This window comes from Sus scrofa, chromosome 8 (genome assembly GCF_054392235.1).
Source record: "Sus scrofa isolate SSC_HxYL_T2T_F1_AM1 chromosome 8, Sscrofa_HxYL_maternal_Yorkshire_Landrace_v2.0, whole genome shotgun sequence".
NCBI lineage: Eukaryota > Metazoa > Chordata > Mammalia > Artiodactyla > Suidae > Sus > Sus scrofa.
The window spans coordinates 82,782,563-82,795,301 of record NC_139390.1 but is presented as its reverse complement, the minus strand read 5'-3'; positions in this window follow the sequence as shown (position 1 = coordinate 82,795,301).

Below are 12,739 nucleotides of genomic sequence, written 5' to 3'. Positions count from 1 at the left end.
TTTACTCTGTTTTTCTATTACAGTATCAATTTCGTGTTTGTTTTTGTCTTGGACATGCCCATGGCACTCAGAATTTCCCCGGCCAGGGGCTGAACCCGAAACACAGCAGTAACAATGCTGAATTCTTTATTTTTTTTATTTCATCTTTTTTTTTTTTTTTTTTGCCTTTTCTTGAGCTCCTCCCGCAGCATATGGAGGTTCCCAGGCTAGGGGTCAAAATTGGAGCTGCAGCTGTCAGCCTACACCAGACCCACAGCAACATGGGATCCGAGCCACGTCTGCAACCCACACCAAGAGCTCACGGCAACGCCAGATCCTTAACCCACTGAGCAAGGTGAGGGATCGAACCCACAACCTCATGGTTCCTAGTTGGATTTGTTAACCACTGCGCAATGACGGGAACTCCCACAATGCTGAATTATTAATCCTTAGGCCACAAGGGGCTAAGAATTTTTTTCTTTTTTTTTTTTTTTTGCATCAAAAAATTTTTTTGGGCTTTTTTTTTTTTTAGGGCCACGCCCTTGGCATATGGAGATTCCTGGGCTAGGGGTTGAATTGGAGCCAAAGCTGCCAGCCTACACCACAGCCACAGCAATGCAGGATCTAAGCTGCATCTGCGACCTACACCATGGCTCACAGCAACACTGGACCCTTAACCCACTGAACAAGGCCAGGGATCGAACTTGCAACCTCATGGTTACTAGTCTCGGATTCATTTCCCCTATGCCACAACGGGAACTCCAGCATCAATTTTTAATTTCATTTCTGGTAGCAGTACACTGAATACTATCACAAATACATCAGTTGCGTGATTTCCCAGTTACTCAGGATTAACTTTGGCTTTTGCAGGGTCCCTGCTTCTCATTCTCTCCATCCCCATTTTCTGTGAGATGCCTTGGGAATGCCAGAGTTAGTAGGGAGGGCTATCTCTGAAATGCAGCTCAGATCTTGGGCCCTCAGAAAATCAAAAGCAAAGAATTAACTCTTTAACTTTGCATTTTAGTAAAGTCCTCCTTTTCCTAGACCAAACAGTAGCCTAACTTGCTAGTTATGAGGTCTTCAGATGGGTGTGTAAACAGGGTCCAGATATTTATGGAGATTTAAATCCACATATTTTAGAATTTCATCTAGTATCCTGCCACACATGTTCATGATAATTTCAACAACAATGAAATTAACTCCTCCTGGAAGAAGGATCAATGTGGTGAGATTCTGTGAGTCCTGTGGATTGAGAATCACAAGTCCAAGGCCATGGTCTTAACTCTTTCTTGAACTAGATTCCCTGGCCTCATGTGCTTTATCAGGGCTGACTAGAGAATCACAATATTCTATGAACCCATGATATTCTTTTAGGGGCAGGCTCATTTAAAAAATGTTCTTAGTGGGAGTTCCCGATGTGGCTCAGTGGGTTAAGTGTACGTGAGGATGCAGGTTCCATCCCTGGCTTCACTCAGTGAGTTAAGTTTCCAACACTGCCACAAGTTGCAAGTTAGGTCACAGAAGTGGCTCAGATCTGGCGTTGCTGTGGCTGTGATGTAGGCCGGCAGCTGTAGCTCCAATTCAACCCTTAGCCCAGGAACTTCCATATGCTACAGGTGTGGCCATAAAAAGAAAAAAATTAAGTTCTTAGTGGATTATACATGGCCAATAGGCACATGAAAAGATGCTCAACATCCCTAATTATTAGAGAAATGCAAATCAAAAAATACATTTTAGGAAAAAAAATTTAATCAAATAACGGCAGCTTCCTATTTTTCCTAAGATGTTTAATTTGCTTATTATAATTTTATTCACCCAATATTATTAAACAATAGCTTCCACTGGTTCTATTTTTTAAAAGGCTCATTAAAGAAGAAAACATGTTTTGACTCCAAAAAAATTCTTAGTGGAGGAGCTGCCATTGTGGTTCAGTGATAATGAACCGGACTAGTATTCATGAGGATACAGATTTGATCCCTGGCCTCGCTCAGTGGGTTAAGGATCCAGCATTGCCATAAGCTGTGGTATAGGTTGCAGATGGAGCTAAGATCCTGCATTTCTGTGGCTGTGGTGCAGACTGGCGGCTATAGCTGTGATTGGACCCTTAGCCTGGGAACTTCCATATGCTGCTGGTATGGCCCTAAAAAAGGAAAAAAAAAATTATTAGTGGAGAAACAGATGTCAACTTCCAAAGACAAGACCTGCTGTTAACACCCCAGCCTGGATCTCAAGCCTGTCCTGTATCACTGAGATCCGGAAGTGTAGGCAGGTATTTGCAGCCACATCACAGCCCTGGGCTGGATGAGAGAGGAGGGTGGAGGATTTCCAGAAATGCCAGGCAGCAGAGGAAGACGGAGCTGACCCGGAACAGCCCTTAGCATGGGGGTGGGAGCAACGGGACCCTTGCGGAACTGGGGCGGGAAGAGGAAATCAACAGGCAATACACCGAAAAGAAAGATGCTGCCTTTACTGTTTGTGAAGCAGCAGGTGCAGAGCTTATCTGAAGCTGGGGACAAACGTCTTCAAGTCTTCAGGGATGGCTGTGCCAGCCAGTTACAACCACACTGGCATCTCAGGACCCAGAGGCCAGCTCCACTACGTGGGAAGATCACACCCGTGAGGCTGTCCCTCCGAGAAGAATGGGCATCCTTTACGGCAGATTAGACCACGCTTCCCTGTTTTTCACGCTTTCTCTGCATGACATGAATGACATCGCTGTCCTGTGACCTGGCGGTTTTCTTCCACTCGTGTAGGCAACGTTTACTTTCCCGTCTTATTGCTCCTGGGCCAGGCCGGGTGGGACCGGCTCTGATGGAGGAGACCATGTGGTTACAGTTTCTTTCAGAGCCGTCACACAATCTGGCTCGCCTTCAGTGTCCCTGTGATCTGGCATTTCTGTGACCTGAGATCATGAGCCCTGTAATGTGAAGCAGGCCTCACCAAGATCAGCACCTGGAATCCAGCCCAGCTCAGCCCAACTCTCAGCTGACTGCCAGGCACATGAGTGTGGACATATAGGTTCATGAGGGTGAGCTATGGAGCGATGGATGGGCGGGTTTTTTGTTTTTTGGTTTTTTCGGTCTTTTCTTGAGCTGCTCCTGCAGCATATGGAGCTTCCCAGGCTAGGGATCGAATCGGAGCTGTAGCCACCGTCCTACACCACAGCCACAGCAATGCCAGATCTGAGCCGTGTCTGCGACCTACACCACAGCTCACGGCAATGCAAGATCCTTAACCCACCGAGTGAGGCCAGGGATTGAACCTACAACCTCGCGGTTCCTAGTCAGATTTGTTAACCACTGCGCCATGACGGGAACTCCGAGGGGCGTTTTTTTGCACAGCATTAAGACAAACCTAGCTGGTTAATATATCTCCAGATGCTTCATTCGCAAGTTGCAGATGTAAATAGAAAAAAAGCAAGAAATAAGATGAGTTGCTCTTATTAGAACAGTGGCTGTCACACAGTCCTGTGGCTGGTAACGATAAGGCTTGAAAAGACAGGGCTGTTCACACTTAACTTGCCATTGTCATCTTCCCCAGGACCAGCGTTCAGTCCAGAACCAGCAAATATACATGACTGGGTCTGCTGTACTGTCATCCATGGCCTTCCTGGATCTTTGAAACCTTGGACAGTTAACGCTGGAAATGCTCTTGATAGGAGTTCCCTGGTAGCTCAGTGGGTTAAGGATCTAGCATTGTCACTGCTGTGGCTCTGGAACTTGGAGCCCAGGAACTTCCTCAAGAGATGGGTGTGGCCAAAAAAAAAAAAAAAAAAAAAAGACAGAAAGAAGAAAGAAACAGTGTTGATGGCAGAGCTTATTGCAGAGGAAATCTCTTGATAATATCTGCAGGATTTTAGCTGTACTTAACGACCTTCACCACGTTATAACTGAATTTTATCACTCAGACAATCTCTGTCCACCCTGATTGACCATGTACTTCTGGAGAGCAGGCTCCACGTCCGAGTCAACTTTATGCCCTACCCCTCTTGAAAACGCTGCCCTGCAAGAAAGCCTAAAACCAAAGCCTAAAACCAACGTGTTGAATGAACCAAGGAATTAGAGGAAGAATCTAAAAATGGCCCTTAGCCAAACAGGATTTTAAAAAACCTCTTCTTTGCACTTGGGTACCTGCATTTAGAATGGTCACGAGTTCCCTAATCAGAAACAAAATAAATCTTTCTGATTCCCAGCCAGGAATTTAATCCGTGAGCCTTTTCTAAGGAGTGTGGTCACTGGAATGAACCCCAGTCACACCCCGTCTAATTTCTCCTCCTCTGGTGTCACTATTTTTTGCCACTGCCTAAACCTGTCTGTCCTCTCTCCTCAGGGTCCTTTCCAAAAAAAAAAAGGAGCTCTTGTTGTGGTTCAATGGATTAAGAACCTGACATAGTCTCCTCGAGAAGGCGGGTTTGATCCCCAAACTCGCTCAGTGGGTTAGGGATCGAGCATTGCCATGAGCTGTGGTGTAAGTCGCAGATGTGGCTCGGATCCCGAGTTGCTGTGGCTGTGGCGCAGGCCAGCAGGTGCAGCTCCGATTCCACCCCTAGCCTGGGAACCTCCATATGCCATGGGTGCGATACTAAAAAGAAAAAAAAAAAAAAAAAGAATCAAACACTATGGAATGGAGGTCTTCACGCTGGGGTTAGCATGGGTTTAACCTGAAGGGGTTCACCTGGTGGGGCTTTGACAGGAGGAGGGGGATGTCTATTTTCTATTTTTGATACCTACAGAGCTCTAAAGAACCTCCTCTTTGACCATCTTTGGGGACTGCGGATTACTCTGGCAGGAGACGGAACAATAGAAAACACATTATCTTCACGTACAAACATTGGCATGCTGAAAAGGCCATGAGGGAAAATAAATAGGCTTGCATCTGGATAGAAAACTGGAGGCTAGAATCCAGCAGGAATCATCAGTTATCTCTGGAAGGGAGGAGGAGGAAGAGGGGAAACAGATACACTTCAATATATTTGGATACTATTAGAAAAAAAATGTAGGAGTTCCCGTCATGGCGAGGAGGAAATGAATCCGACTAGGAACCATGAGGTTGTGGGTTCTATCCCTGGTTTCGATCAGTGGGTTAAGGATCCGGCGTTGCGGTGAGCTGCAGTGTAGGTGGTAGACACAGCTAGGATCTAGCATTGCTGTGGCTGTGGTGTAGGCTGGCAGCTGTAGCTCTGATTCATCCCTAGCCTGGGAAGCTCCATACGCAGCAGCAGGTTTGGCCCTAAAGAAAAAATGTAATACATCTGTTACTTTCTTCTCCTCCTCCTCCTCCTCCCCCCACCTCCTCCTCCTTTACCTCCCCTTCCTCCTCCCTCTCCTTCCTCTCCCCCTCTCCCTCCCCCTCCTCCTCTCCCTCCTCCCCCTCTTCCTCCTCCCTTTCCAGAGATAACTGGAGAAAAAGGAGGTAACAGATGTATCACATTTTTTCTAATAGTATTGAAATATATATTCCTCCTCCTCCTTCTCCTCCTTTGGGCCAAGTGGAAGTTTCTGGGCCAGAGATCCAACCCAAGCCATGGCAGTGACCCGAACCACAGCAGTGATGAGGTCAAATCTTGGACCAGGGAACTCCTTACCTTCTTAATAGAAAAAAACAGGACAAAAAGATATGTGAGGAGAAAAGGAAACCTACAATTATTGAATGGCTTTTAGGCCCACAGATAGGTTGGAAAAACTGGGACTTTGAAGAGATACTGTGTCAAACTGAAGAGATACTGTGTCAAAAGTAGGATTATCTGGTATACAAAGATGGAAGGATGAGTTAGGAAAGAGGAAATGTTTTAGAGTTCAACGCCCAGGAAACGAAGGTTTCTTCTGGGAGATTCTGTGGACAGAATCCAGAGGAGAAAAACGCACATGAAAAAAAAATGCAAAAGCATCTTTATAAAAGGTTGGCAGAGAGTGGGGGAAGGTGTCAGACATAGAATGTTGAAAAGCCTTGTTTATTCCATGACCAGAGCTAGAGGGAAGAGCAAGATGGGAAAAGTGGAAGGGTGACCAGAATACAACTCTAAAAATTCACACTAGGAGTTCCCAAGTGGTGCAGTGGGTTAAGGATCCTGCATTGTCATTGCTGGGGTTCAGGTTGTAGCTGTAGCTTGTACTCAGTCTATAGCCCCAGAACGTCTTTGTGCCATGGGGGTGGCCAAAAAAAGTTAAAAATTAAAAATAAAAAAAAAATTCAAACTAAACCAGGGGTTCTCACTGGGTTCCCTTTGCTCCCCAGGGATATTTGGCAATGCCTAGAAACATTTTTGGTGGCATACTGGGTAACTATCCTGCAACACACAGGCCAGCCCCCACCCCCCCCGCCCCCCGCCCACCAGGAGTCATCCAGCCACCACAGTACCCATAGTGCTGAGGCTTCAAACTAAGGTGAAAATTGGGATTTACTGAGATGTTAACACCTCACCCTGGGTGTGCTTTACAGTTTGCAAGGTGTTTTCACACCCGTTTGCTCCCGTATCCCAAACCCTGAGGCCACCCAGGAGGCTGAAGTCCATGGGACTGACCCAAGGTTGCCCAGCTTGGAATCTGGGTACTGGCCCCGGCTCCATGCTCTACTGATTCAAGACACACCGGGTCCTCTGGGAACCAGACAGCCAAGTGAATGAGAGCTCTATTCTGGGAGAGGAGCTGCCACGGAAACACGAAATGAGACGGTCTCAATTCTGGGGTTTAGTGATTGGAAGAAACTGGGAGAAATTATTCAAGCCATGTCTTTGAAATGGCTACAGTTCTCTCCTTGGTAATGGCTCTTGGTCACATTTGTTGTACACCTGCAAGAGGAATTTTTGATACATAGAGATCAAAAAGCGCTTGGCTTGCTCTGGGCAGGGCAAGCTCACCTAGTCAGAAAGTGGGGTGTATCAAGGGAGACAGTGGGCAGTGAGGAAGAGGAAGCTGAGATACAGGCTGGAGAGGGAGGGGAGAGTGGAACTGGTATCTACTGGCCATGAGGCACCCTGGATGTCTTTAAAGGCAGGAGTGACAGGGCTGGACCGGTATTTTAATAAGCCCACTCCAAGAAGAACACTGTGTTTTAGAGAACATTTATTCCTCCTGCCCATAGTTACAAAATGGGTTGCTCTGAAAAGCCTTGCATTTGCTGTTGGTGGGTTTTCACTGAGGACTGCGTGCTTTGCTGCAATTTGGATGAAACAACTAGCGACTGGATGGAGGCAGATGAAAATAGCCTCTTGCACCGCCGTCCATTTGGATGCCTACTTAAGTGCGTGGTAAGTGAAGTCATAGCACAAATACTCACATGAGTAACCATCATCTGATACTAACCTAAATAGGGTTATTACTGCGATTCTAAATTCAAATGCACCAAAATAGGCTACAGTGTGTTCCCAGCGTATCTAGTGCCCTTTACACGTGCTAACTCTGGAATGAAGAATGTCACCCTCAAAGACATTAGAAAAGAAAGCCCTTAGTAACTTATGGCACCCTGCTGGGTACCACACCAAATAAATTGCTGACTTTCCTTTTAATTGCTTACAATTCCCTTTTTTTTTTTCCAGTCTTTTTTAGGCCCATGCCTGCAGCATTTGGAAGTACCTAGGATAGGGGTTAATTCTGAGAGGAGGTTGTGACCTACACCACAGCCACAGCAACACAGGATCCTTAACCCATTGAGCAAGGCCAGGGATCAAACCCATGTCCTCATGGATACCAGTCGTGTTCATTACCGCTGAGCCATGCTGGGAACTCCTTTTTTTTTTTCTCTCTCTTTTTTTTTGGACTGCACCTGCAGCCTATGGAAGTTCCCAGGTTAGAGGTCTAATCGGAGCTGCAGCTGTGGGCCTATGCCACAGCCATAGCAACACCGGACCTGAGCCGCATCTGTGACCTACACCACAGGCACAGCAACACCAGGTCCTTAACCCACTGAGTGAGGCCAGCGATCAAACCCACATCCTCATGGATGCTAGTCAGTTTCATAACCTGCTGAGCCATAACAGGAACTCCCTGCAAACCATATATTAATATATTTTCTTTTTTTCTTTTTGGCCACGCCCTCAGCCTGTGGAAGTTCCTGGGCCAGGAATCAAACCCGCACCACAGCAGTGACCCAAGCTACAACAGTGACGATGCCAGATCCTCAAACCAGAACCCAGTTCTCCTGAGCCACAGGAGAACTCCTTAACACAACATTTTAATATTTCTCAGGTGATACATTCTCAAAGTAGAAACATTGGAAATTGCAGAGAAGGAGATGGCAGAAAAGGGTGGCCCACTCTTTCTTTCTATTTTCTTCAAATTAATAAAGATAACGTGTAATTTTTTTCAAAGAATAATTATGAAATCAGACATGTTTTTGTGTTTAAAAATCAAACATTTCAAGAAAGTATATAAGCCTAATCCATCCTCCTGGTACCTCTTGGTAAATTTTATGCCAGTGTGATAACCTCTCTTGGAAAGCTGCATGTACAGGATTATTTAATCTTTTAAAAAACTGCAACATTGCCTCATAAATTGTTTTTATCTTAAGTTAATTTAATATTCCTAAATATTCTTAGTCCTTTCGACACTGTGACATTGTGGATTATCTTTTTTTTTTTTTTTTTAAGGTGCATACCCTCAGCATATGGAAGTTCCCAGACTAGGGGTGGAATTGGAGCAATAGCCACCAGCCTACACCACAGCCACAGCAAAGCCAGATCTGAGCCGTGTCTGCAATCTATACCACAGCTCATGGCAATGTCGGATCCTTAATCCACTGAGTAAGGCCAGGGATCAAACCTGCATCCGCATGGATACTAGTCGGGTTTATAACTCGCTGAGTCACAACCGGAACTCCCGACACTGTGGCTTATGTGTTCATAAAGAGCACATTTTTGCTTCAGTCTTGATAACCTATTTTCCATTTCTTTTATCCCAAAAAGGTTAAGAATCATTGCTGATTCTAAAAGAAAGATTTTGATGCTATTTTCCTTCCTACTTAAATCTGAGGCAGGGGAATCAATGCGTGTTGCTGATTCAGAGCTCTCCAGGACGCAGAGCACAGGTAGTGTCATAAAGGTACTAAAGCAGTAACCGAAGACCCTGTTCTAGAATTATGTTCTGAGTCACTCATGGTATCATTCATCCCTAACTTTCTCTTATAGTTTCAGGGAAGGTGCACCAGGATATTTTATTGTTTTGAGGTTGTCATTGCCATTGTCACTCAGGGGGGCACTTGATCCAGTGCTGTCCAGTGGGCCTGAGGGCTTTTGTCTGGAAAGAGATAATAAACTAATCTAAACTTGTCCCTTTGAAATCTGGACTAAAGGATTTGTAGCTCCTGGCCAGTTGGTAGTGAAAGGAGAAGGCAGAATTTAAAAGCATAGAGAAGTTCCCATCCTTGATCAGTGGTTAACAAACCCAGCTGGTATCCATGAGGACTCAGGTTCGATCCCTGGCCTCACTCAGAGTGTTAAGGATCCAGCATTGCCATGAGCTGTGGCTCTGATCCGGCGTTGCTATGGTGTAGGCTGGCAACTACAGCTCCAATTCGTCCCTTAGCCTGGCAACCTCCATATGCTGCAGGTGTGGCCCTAAAAAGACAGAAGACCAAAAAAAAAAAAAAAAAAAAAGCAAAAAACCAAGCATAGAAAGAAAGGCCTTTTCCAGAGACCACGTGGCTCCGACAAGCTGGAAGCAAGGAGAATGGAGGGAGCTGTGAGTGGTCCATCCACATGCATCCCTGTAATAGGCCACCTTTCTCTAACGCCTTGTTTTCATTTTGAACAATCAAAAGTGCTCCATGCTTATTTTCATTCCAGTGTTCATGGTGATTAGCGTAAGTCTGACACAAAGTGAGTCTTAATGTTTCTGGAAATAAATAATTTATTTGTTCTCTCAAACAACATTGTATTCAAGACCTTGGAAAAACTCCACATAAAATGTCAGGATTTTAAAAGACAATATCAAGAGAATTAGCAGACAAGAACCAGACTGGGAGAAAATACTTGCAAAAGACATAGCTGATAAAAGACTATGATCTACAATATACAAAGAACTCAAAAATCAACAGTATGAAAATAAACAACCTGATTTAAAAAATAGGCCAAAGACCTTAATAGACACCTCACCAAAGAAAATATACAGGTGGCAAGTCAGCATATGAAAAGATGCTCCACATCCCAGGTCCTGGGCGGAGGGGCATGCAAATAAAAACAACAAAGACATACTACTGCACACCTGTTACAATGACCAAAATCCAGAACACTGATAACACCAAATGCTGGTGAGGATATGGAGCAACTGGAACGGCCACTTTGTTATTTTTTATTTTTTATTTTTTATTTATTTATTTATTTATTTTTTGTCTTTTGTCTTTGTTGTTGTTGTTGTTGTTGTTGTTGCTATGGAACGGCCACTTTGGAAGACCGTTTGCCAGTTTCTTACAAAATGAACTGTGCTCTTACCACGTGATTCATTAATCTTGCTTTTTGGTATTTACTCAGAAAAGTTGAAAATTTTGTCCCCCCTAAAGCCCCCAACCCCGCGCACATGGATGTTTTTAGCAGGTTTTTTTTTTGGTTTTTTTTTTTTGTCTTTTTGCCATTTTTTGGACTGCTCCCATAGCATATGGAGGTTCCCAGGCTAGGAGTTGAATTGGAGCTGTAGCCACAGGCCTACGCCACAGCTGCACGGCAACGCAGGATCCTTAACCCACTGAGAAAGGCCAGGGATCGAACCCACAACCTCATGGTTCCTAGTCGGATTCATTAACCACTGAGCCATGACCGGAACTCCGATAGCAGCTTCCTTTTTAATTGCCGTAACTTAGAAGCAACCTAGGTGTTCTTTAGCTGGTGAATGGATAAACTGTAGTACATCCAGACAGTGGAATATTAGTTGGCACTAAAAAGAAATGATCTATCAAGTCATGAAAAGACTGGAAAGAGGAAAGTTAAATGTATATTACAAAGTAAAAGAAGCCAATCTGAAAAGGCTGTACATACCGTCTGATTCTAACTATATGTCATTATTGAAAAGGCCAAACTATGGAGACAGTATAAAGATTGGTAGTTGCCAAGGATGGGGTGGGAAAAGGATGAATAGGTAGAGAGCAGAGAGGATTTTGAAGTCAGTGCAACAACTTTTGTGTGACACGCTCATGGTGAACTTATGCCATTATACGTTTGTTTAAACCCACAAATTTGTGCAACACTAAGAGTGAACCCTGGAGTTCTCATTGTGGCTCAGTGGAAACGAATCTATCATTCATGAGGATGCAGGATTGATCCCTGGCCTCACTCAGTGGGTTAAGGATCCAGCGTTGCCATGAGCTGTGGTGTAGGTCACAGATGTGGCTCGGATCCTGCGTGGCTGTGGCTGTGGTGGAGGCCAGTGGCTCTAGCTCCGATTCGACCCCTAGCCTGGGAAATTCCGTATGCCTTGGGTGCGGCCCTAAAAAGACAAAAATAAAAAGAGTGAACCCTAATGTAAACTCTGGTTCAGGAGTGAGAATGATGTTCAAGGTAAGCTTCTCAATTGTAGGAGATGTTCTACTAGGTGGGAGATCTTTTAACGGGGTGGAGTAGGTGACAAGTCACCTACTATGGGAGCTATGCATGTGTGGATCGGGGAGTGTATAGGAAATATCCATACCTTCCTAATTTTGCTTTGAACTTAAAACTACTAAGTCTTTTTTTTAACTCTCAGAAAAAATCATGTTTCCCAGTCTCAGGGAATATATGAGATGTACACACAAATATCTATAGATAAATAAAAATAGAGTAATCTTAAGATGGCTAAAAGAACATGTATCATTCAGGATGCTTTGAACTTTAACACACAGAAGCCCTAACAAATGGCTGCAACAAAGAGAATCACATGTAAGAAAAATGGGATAAAGCAGGTCCAGGGCTTGTTGGTTCAGTGGCCCAACAGCATCATCAAGGCAGGACCCGGTGTTTCCCATCTTCACACTCTACCATCTTCAAGGTATTGGTCCTGAGGCTTGTGCCCTTGCGGATGCCAGACAGCTCTTCCTCCTGCAAGAACTGAACCTCGCACAAGAGTCTGAGGTCTGCACAGAGAATGTTCCTGAGTCCTGTTCGCAAGGGAAACTCCCCCAGAGACCCACCGGCTGACTTCTCTTCACATTTGTGCTGTTTTTATACCACTCATTGGCAAGGGAAATGGAACCACCTTTATCGGGTTAGACTAATCAAGATGAGACAGGCTGGGACCTGGGACCCTTTTCTGTAGTCACTGCAGTGCTTGCACCTGGACAAACATTCCTTCGAGCAATAAAACACAAAGAAACTATGGGGGCTAAAAAACGATGCATGCACGGTTGGGACACATTGTGGATGAGAAAATACCAAAAACCCTAAAAAACCAACTACTACTTGTGAAGCGCCAAGAGCAAAAGAGAGTATTAAGAATGCCCCCCGGAGTTCCCGTCGTGGCTCAGTGGTTAATGAATCTAACTAGGAACCATGAGGTTGCGGGTTCGATCCCTGGCCTTGCTCAGTGGGTTAAGGATCCGGCGTTGCCATGAGCTGTGGTGTAGGTTGCAGACGTGGCTCGGATCCTGCGTTGCTATGGCTCTGGCGTAGGCCCGTGGCTACAGCTCTGATTAGACCCCTAGCCTGGGAACCTCCATATGCTGCAGGAGCGGCCCAAGAAATAACAAAAACAAAAACAAAAACAAAAACAAAAAAAGAATGCCCCCATAAACGCAGTTGCTACTAAGGGGGTGGGCAAACCACCAGCGCCACCACCCCCCCACCGCCCCACAGGCTCTGACC